Raw genomic sequence first — 8,015 nt, 5'->3', positions numbered from 1 at the left:
TTCCAGAGGGAATAAAAAAAGAGTCAACTGGGATAAAAATGATCCCTTCAAGAGACTGGAAAATAGCGGAGCTGCTAATATATGGAAAACACATAAAAGGCATCAGTTAATTGTAACAATCCATTCTGTAGCCAGGAAGGGGAGCAGGGGATGGCATGGTACTATGACTATGAGCAGGGATCCTCCATCTGACAGTAGACATTGCAGTGATGGCCCAGAAATTAAAGTCATTTACAGTATGTACAGACTGCAGACATTGACTTCATTCTTATTTGACCTCATCTTAATTTCATGTTTTATTAAAAAATAAAACAACTTCTTTTAATATGTCTTGTTTGTAACAATTTAGGTTTTTTGTACTTCAGCAAAATGTAAAAATTATTATTATTATTATTATTATTATTTCATTTCAGGGGTATAAAAGTCATAAAATAACATAAAAAGTAACCATAATCAAACAATGACAAACACTAATCATAAAATGGTTTGACTTATGATTAAAGCCCTCAACCTGAGGTGAACAGGACCTGAACAAACTTGTCAGGTTGGGCCTAGATCAGTCCCACAATAGAATTATAGCAGCGGGGTTTGGATCGATTTTGGCTCAGTGTTTCTGGATGTAAAGTTCCGAATGCACTGCTGTCTGGGCAAAAATCTCATTTGCAATGAATGATTGTGATTTTACTGATTTTTCATGATTGTGTAACCTGCATTCTGTGAGCATGAGTGGTTGTCACGGATTATACTGGAGTGACAGGTCCTTGAAGTGAAGTCCATGTCCATGTAAGGCTTTAAATGTTAGTAAAAGAACCTTTTTGGTCCTATATTTAACAGGGAGCCAATGATGTGTCTAATGTGGTCAATTTTTTGTTTTCTTCAGGATCTGTGAAACACTGGAGAAGCCAGACAATGGAGCTTTACAGTAATCCAGCCTTGAAGGAAATGCATGGATTTCAGCGTCCTGTAATAGAGGGACGATTTAAGCAATGTTCCTTCAGTGACATAATGCGGATTTGGACATTTTTGATGCGAGTGTCAAATGACAGATCAGGATCAATAGTGACACCTTGGCTCAGTTGGCAAGGCTCTCAGCTTGAGGCACTCAGCCCTGCAGCCCGGATTCAGCCCTTCCCGTGTTATCTTCCCACAAGGATTGGCAGCCAACAGCAGCAGAACTAGCTGGCTTTGTTCTCGCGTATACAGTGCACCTCGATCAGGTTATTACAATCATACATAATGTACAACATTTGGTGGAAACCTCAAATCAGCCAATAACCAGAAATTTTTATCTATAAAATTTGCAAGAGCTCAAAGCTGTCTCATGCAGTACTAAAAATCTGAAGCATGGACATGCAGTTCAAAGTAAATTCCGTTTGCCTTTCCCTATATGACTGAATGACAGTTTTCTCAAATATCAGCCTTTTGAAAAATCCCTGTATCTTATTAATATGCACTAAAGTCTAATATATCTGGGCAGATAGTTTGGCTGGGAGATGTACAAAGTCAGCATTTAGTATATTTATTTTCTTGTCTGCTGTGCTTGTGCTATAATAACGTTTTGCTGCCATCTGTTGGTTACTCTACAGGAGTGCTGCTGTTGGATTATTTATTCAAGATTGTTTGTCAGTGATGACTACAGCCGAGAGTGTTGAGAATATAACCTGTATCTTAATATTGTATACCTCCTGTTTGTCTGTTAATTCACATGTTTTTTTTTTTTTTGCGACATATTCTTAAGTCTCAGTTCTATTTCCTCAACCATTTACAATTTATGGACATTCTGAAAAACTTTCAAGTGTTTGGGAAATTCACTTGAAAAACCCATTGCATTCAAAGGTTTAACTTTAAGGAAGAATAAGTAAAAAAAAATAAGGAATGTGTGTAAGGAATCTGTGTTCAAAGAGTTGATTCATTAAAATATCATTTGACTGTGCTTTTGATCAGTAATCCTAAATTAACCCTTTTATCACCTGTCACTGCCTTTTTTCTAAAACATGACCAATCTAACACTTTACTTAATCAGTTTGGGTGAATTTATTAAAGCGGATATTTCCCCTCTAATCACATCTGCACCATTCATTGTTATCTGTGCTGCTTGCACAACCAAACCTCATTACATGTTGCGTGTGTAACGGTGGTCAGACCTTCAAAGGACTGATGGACAACCATGTGCTTTTGCTCTTTTAGAAGACAAAAACAAACATATAGAAAACAAAAGAAGACAGAAGACAAAAACAAACACATAAATGCAGCAACAACACGAGGACAAAAATATGTGCAGACCTGCAGTACACCACAACTCCAAAGGAGGCTCCAAGAAAACTAATACTGCCTAGTGAAACTCTTATCATGAGGACTACAATTTTAACTCTGTTTCAATTGACATCATGACATATGTGCAATGGCCTGTATTTGGGTTTTGAAATCAATGAATTGTACTTGTGCCACCACCTCAGGACTTACTTTCAACACCATAAAGTACAGCACACTTGTCTGTAAATCTTCCACATAATGTTCCCTCCACATAAAGCTCTGAACCAGACTTTAGGAAACGCAATGTCACCAAACTTTTGTCCATGTCTATATAACCCTGTCCATGGTTCAAAACCTGCTGCAAACTTATCAGTTACAAGCACATCATACGAAAAACAGGGGGATTAAGAATGACAGAACAGTACAACGGAGGTATGGAATCAAACTCCATAGAGGTCAAAGGTAAGATAGAGGGCACAATGCAACTTAAGGCAAGCATAGATGCTAAAAATCTAGGCAAGGTGAGGACAGGTGATATGAAAGAAAAATCTATTTTATTCATTCTGCTGCTTTGTAAAAGGAGAAAACTTTTTTGAAGAAGGAGAAGATTTTGAAGAAGGTGGGGGAGACTGTGAACTTCATTTGTCATTAGCATCCCGTGGTTGCCCTGACTACAAGTTAAAGTGTTGGTTTTCAGAAAATGCGTTATTGATTAGGATGGTTTATTACTGGCATTGTGAGTATTAAGATTAATTTTTTACTGGTACAATATGACAAATTGAGTGAAGTGGTCAATGCTAAACATTACCTTATGGCCATACCTCATTCCTTTGCATCAAACCGATGGCATTTCATCAACTGGTAGGTAAGAGATTACATTCCATTACGTAATTTGGCATTCGACTGGATATTCTTCCTCATTAATTTCAATCAGATCACACTTTTTATTTTGGCAGACTATGTTATCAAGTTGCATTTACAATTATGGCAATAATTACAATGAATACATAGCAAATCCAAACTAACTTTGTATTAAAGTTGAAATTATGTTGTATTAAAGAGCAGTATTTATATCTCCCATTAACCAACCTAAGAAGTTTTTGCATTATTCATCCATCATTAATATTTTTGCAGGTAGCTGCAGATATGCTATTTTTTGTCAAGTTTCATATTACCTCAGTGGTTAGTCCTGCATACATTTAGTGACTATGATTCACTTATCATTTCAAGTTGCATTTCTCAGCGGTTGCTGACATTTGAAACTGTGTACAATAACCACATCAAATTAAAAAGTATACAATGTAACCAAGGCCTTAAAATTTTGATTTATAGGCCTACCTCTTTTCCTCAGCTACATTCTATGTAGCGTATTGTAAGTTGTATTCATATACTTACATTTCATCCCACAGTTTACGTGTACATTCACAGTAAGTAAATGCAATCAAATATTGTAATGTTTTCAGAGTAATGTCAGGTAAGCAAGTTTTGATTAAGTGAGAGAGGATAGTATTTAGAGTGTTGAGTGTTGGAAAAAGATCTGAAACTTGATGTAGCTACCATAGTAAGGAATGAACTGAAGGGCAAGACATCGGCCCAAACTCTACTGACTTGCAGGGGTATTAGAGCTTATCATAAGATAATTTCAGCAAGGTGTTTACAGCTGTATCTTTGTTTCTTAATGTGTCATCATCACACAATCAAGAGAGCATAGTAAAGGCAGTGATATTGAAAATACACTATATGGACAAAAGTATTTGGCCATACCTGTTTTTCAGGGTTTGGGCTAGGCCCCTTATCTCCAGTGAAGGGCAATCTTAATGCTTCAGCATACCAAGACATTTGGGACAATGCTATGCTTCCAACTTTGTGGCAACAGTTTGGGGAAGGCCCTTTTCTATTCCAACATGACTGTGCCCCAGTGCACAAAGCAAGGACTATAAAGACATGGTTTGATGAGTTCGGTGTGGAAGAACTTGACTGGCCTGAACAGAGCCCTGACCTCAACCCCATCGAGCACCTTTGGGATGAACTGGAATGGAGATTGCGAGCCAGGCCTTCTCGTCCAACATCAGTGCCTGACCTCATAAATGCTCTACAGAATGAATGGACACAAATTGCCACAGAAACACTCCAAAATCTTGTGGAAAGCCTTCCAAGAGTGGAAGCTGTTATAGCTGCAAAAGGGGGACCAACTCCATATTAAAGTATAGGTATTTGAATACAATGTCATTACAATGTAATGGTCAGGCGTCTGAATACTTTTGTCCATATAGTGTATGTCAGTTCTTGCCAGCTATGATTTAGCTACAACTAGGTAGGATTAGTGAAGTGACATGCTGTGTTGTAAAGTGAATTAGTATATTAGATATGCCAATGGTCATTGTTCTGCAGCTACGCTATATGGACAAAAGTATTCAGACGCCTGACCATTACATTGTAATGACATTGTATTTAATACAAATCCGTTAACACCAATACACAACGCTGTAAGATACCACCCGTTACACTTGGAATATTAAAGAAATAAGGACTTGTAATAAGGACTAATTGGCGAACATATGCTATAAATTGCAACAGTTTGACACCGCACATTTAACAAATAGTAATGCATATTTATTCTTTCAAATAAACGAAATTTAAAAGAAATTTACCCTAAAGCACAGCCCTTCTGAATTACAGTCGTCATTTAAGCAACCGTTGACGAAATTAAACCTTAGCTCGCTTGTGGGTGCACTGCATGTCGGAACGTCGCGGCAAAGCTGAAAATACCCGTTTGCCGCTTTGATGTTTCTTCATTTGGCTTCATCATCATCATCATCATCATGGATAAAATAAAAATTTGCAGCACACAGTTTGCTGTTCACAGTCTTTTCACCCTACTTTAGTATGAGCTGTCCATTTTTCACATAAATGACGTACGAGCAAATGGGCTACTAGACTCTGCAGCTTCAGAAAAAGCGTGGACGCACAGGCTAGTTTTAAGGTTTGATAAATCATACTTTATGATGAAAATGCAGCCTAAATGATGTATCAATTCGCTTTATTTCTAACGCAATAATTGCCATCGTTCGTCTGATAATTGAATGCTTTTGAAATAGCGATAGGCATCTGCTGCGTAGCCTAAATAAGATAACCATAGAGAAATTTAGCCACAGTTTTATTAGCTCCCTTTTAATAGGCCCTCTCTCTCTCTCTCTATTACACTGTGTCATTCGAACGTGCACACCCTCGCACACACGCTGCAGCTCAAATGTGACCCTCACAGATAATTTGTAATGCCAAATGTGGTCATTTTAATTAGTGCAATTTTCAGTTTATTTTTACCTTTGAGAAAGTATTTTCATTTGATCTTTTTGCTCTTTATTTAACTTAGCTATAAAACATATGACTAAGTAAAGAGGGTTTGTAATTAAGTCCATGTTGTCATAGCCTATTTCTTTTCACTTCGGGAAAAAAACATGTTAAAAGCATTTGGCCTGAAATATCGGTTATCGTCCTCTTTTTGTCACAGATAATCATTATCATATTGGCCTTGAAAAAACCATGTCGGTCGACCCCTACTCTCAACCAATTGGCCAACCAGTCTCAAGTTTGAGATTATAAGATATTAACAGACATGCATCTGTACATTTTCTGATTGCAGTCACTTCCCATTTGACATATTCAATGAAATCTATGTGTTGTTTTTCTCTTTGGCTACAGTGCTTATTCTGGTGGTGTGGCCTAAGGTGCCCTTCCATGTTACAAATCAACCATAAAAAAATAAATGTTATGTGTGAAGAGCAAAGCAGTGTGAACATCCACTCCATATTGAAACTGATAGTAATAACCTCTGACTGGGAGCAGAGAGAGTCAAAATGTGAGTGACATCATGGATATTAATACCAATTAATTCCAATATGGAGCCTGTGCTTGAGAGATACAATGTGGGAACTGTTTGTTCTGGTGGTCAAGCTGTTTCTCTCCACTGGACTGGTAGCCTGTGTGGGATTACTGATTCTGAAGAAGCACCTCACCCTTGATCAAGGCAAAAGTTTAAATTTAATTAGTCTGTTCGTGTGCTATGTACTGTCTATGTGTAGTATGTTTCTGCACTTGGCTAGCTCAGGGATGACTCTGCAGTTTTGAGGCGGCTCACTTTTCCTCTTGTTCACTAATTTAGATATATCCATTTCTTTTTGGGAATGTTTCACTGAAGGGTAATATATAAAGAGACATTAGAAGATAATTAGAAGGCTTTCTTTTGTTCCATTTCAGGTCATTCACTGGACTTGAACTGTTTAAGTTTCAATAAATTGGAAAAATGGAGGTGTTCTAAAACTTTTGACCGGTAGAGGGTTCAGAGGGTGTAATAACACAGTCTGTTCTAACACTGATTTTATACAGAGGGTTTGTAAGTAATCAACAAAAGTCAGGACGCCTGTAGGAATTGTTTGCATCAACTTTCAAGGCTTAATTTACTTCCATTGCTGCAGAAAAGCTGTAAGTTGTTAACCCATTTCTTGTTCCCTGAAAAGGATTTTTTTATAACTCTGGAAGTTTATCCAGATTACCTATGGTTTTTCTTTGTGCACTGCCAGCTCTTGTTCCTTGTTCTCACTCTTCCCACTGCTTTGATCCATTCCCTTTAATACATCCTCGTAATTTCACATATAAGCCTAACCCATTCCCATATACAAGTTTTAAATTTATAACCTTGAAAATAATTTTAACCACTGGGAAACATGATCAGAAAAGTAAAGCCATCTGCACCATTGCTAGTCAATCGCCTTGTCAGCCAAAAAGGCTGCTGTTTTTGAACAGTGCTCTCTCTGGCCATTCCTTGTCACCAAAGGATACATAGTTTGTACATTGCTACCACTGTTTTTTTAGATTCAGTTCATCAATGTAATGTTTACACGGCTAGCACCACCTGATGACAGTAATATATGCACATGGTCTACATATGGTCTAAACATGTCTTCTCCTGAGGTACCAGATGCCTATTTTTACCTCAAGGAGTTTTGTGTAATTAGTCACAGGAAGATGTGGAATATCTGAATGTTGATTGTGATTTCTCCTTAATGCAGGGAACATAAAGAGAATGCCTCTAGTTAATTGTTGCATGGTCCTGATGAGGAGCATTACACCTTACATTCACTGTTTCAGTGGAATATACTATGGACACTCAATCCATAACCAGTCTGTTAACCTCTTGATTGTTGTGTTGGTTGACCTCAATGCCTAAGTGGTGACCTTTGAGTTTTATTCCAAATATAGTTTTGATGTAATAATACAAAACAAGTACAGTATTACTTACACAAAAATACAGTATATAATGAAATCAACAATTACAAAAGGTTATATATAAGGTCTGAACTGAATAGATAATAGAAAGATCTAAAAGTCTAAGATCTTTTTAGATCTTAAGTCTAAAAGAGTCATAAATTAGTGTGCACACACAAACACACACGCACAAGCAATAAAACATTTCTAGGTGCATGTATGGTACTGTACTGTACAAATTAATCATTGCAGTGAAAGAAGATCTTGATCTGAATGTGTTGGCATGCACTATATTTTATCCCACTGCTTCAGTTGCTGTGTGAGTCATTTATGGTCTTATAACCCAAAAAAACTTTGGACTTACAGTCTTGAAAATTTTGTTCTGATTGCTCGTTAGGGTTTGGATTCTCTGAGGTAACATGGCTCCGTGTGATTAAACAAAGTTTGCAACCTAACTTGGAAATTGAGGCTAGTCAGGACCAAAAATCTAGTGTCAA

This window comes from Megalops cyprinoides, chromosome 6, assembly GCF_013368585.1.
Source record: "Megalops cyprinoides isolate fMegCyp1 chromosome 6, fMegCyp1.pri, whole genome shotgun sequence".
Classification (NCBI taxonomy): Eukaryota; Metazoa; Chordata; class Actinopteri; order Elopiformes; family Megalopidae; genus Megalops; species Megalops cyprinoides.
The sequence above is the reverse complement of the archived record's forward strand: the minus strand, read 5'-3'. Positions refer to the sequence as shown.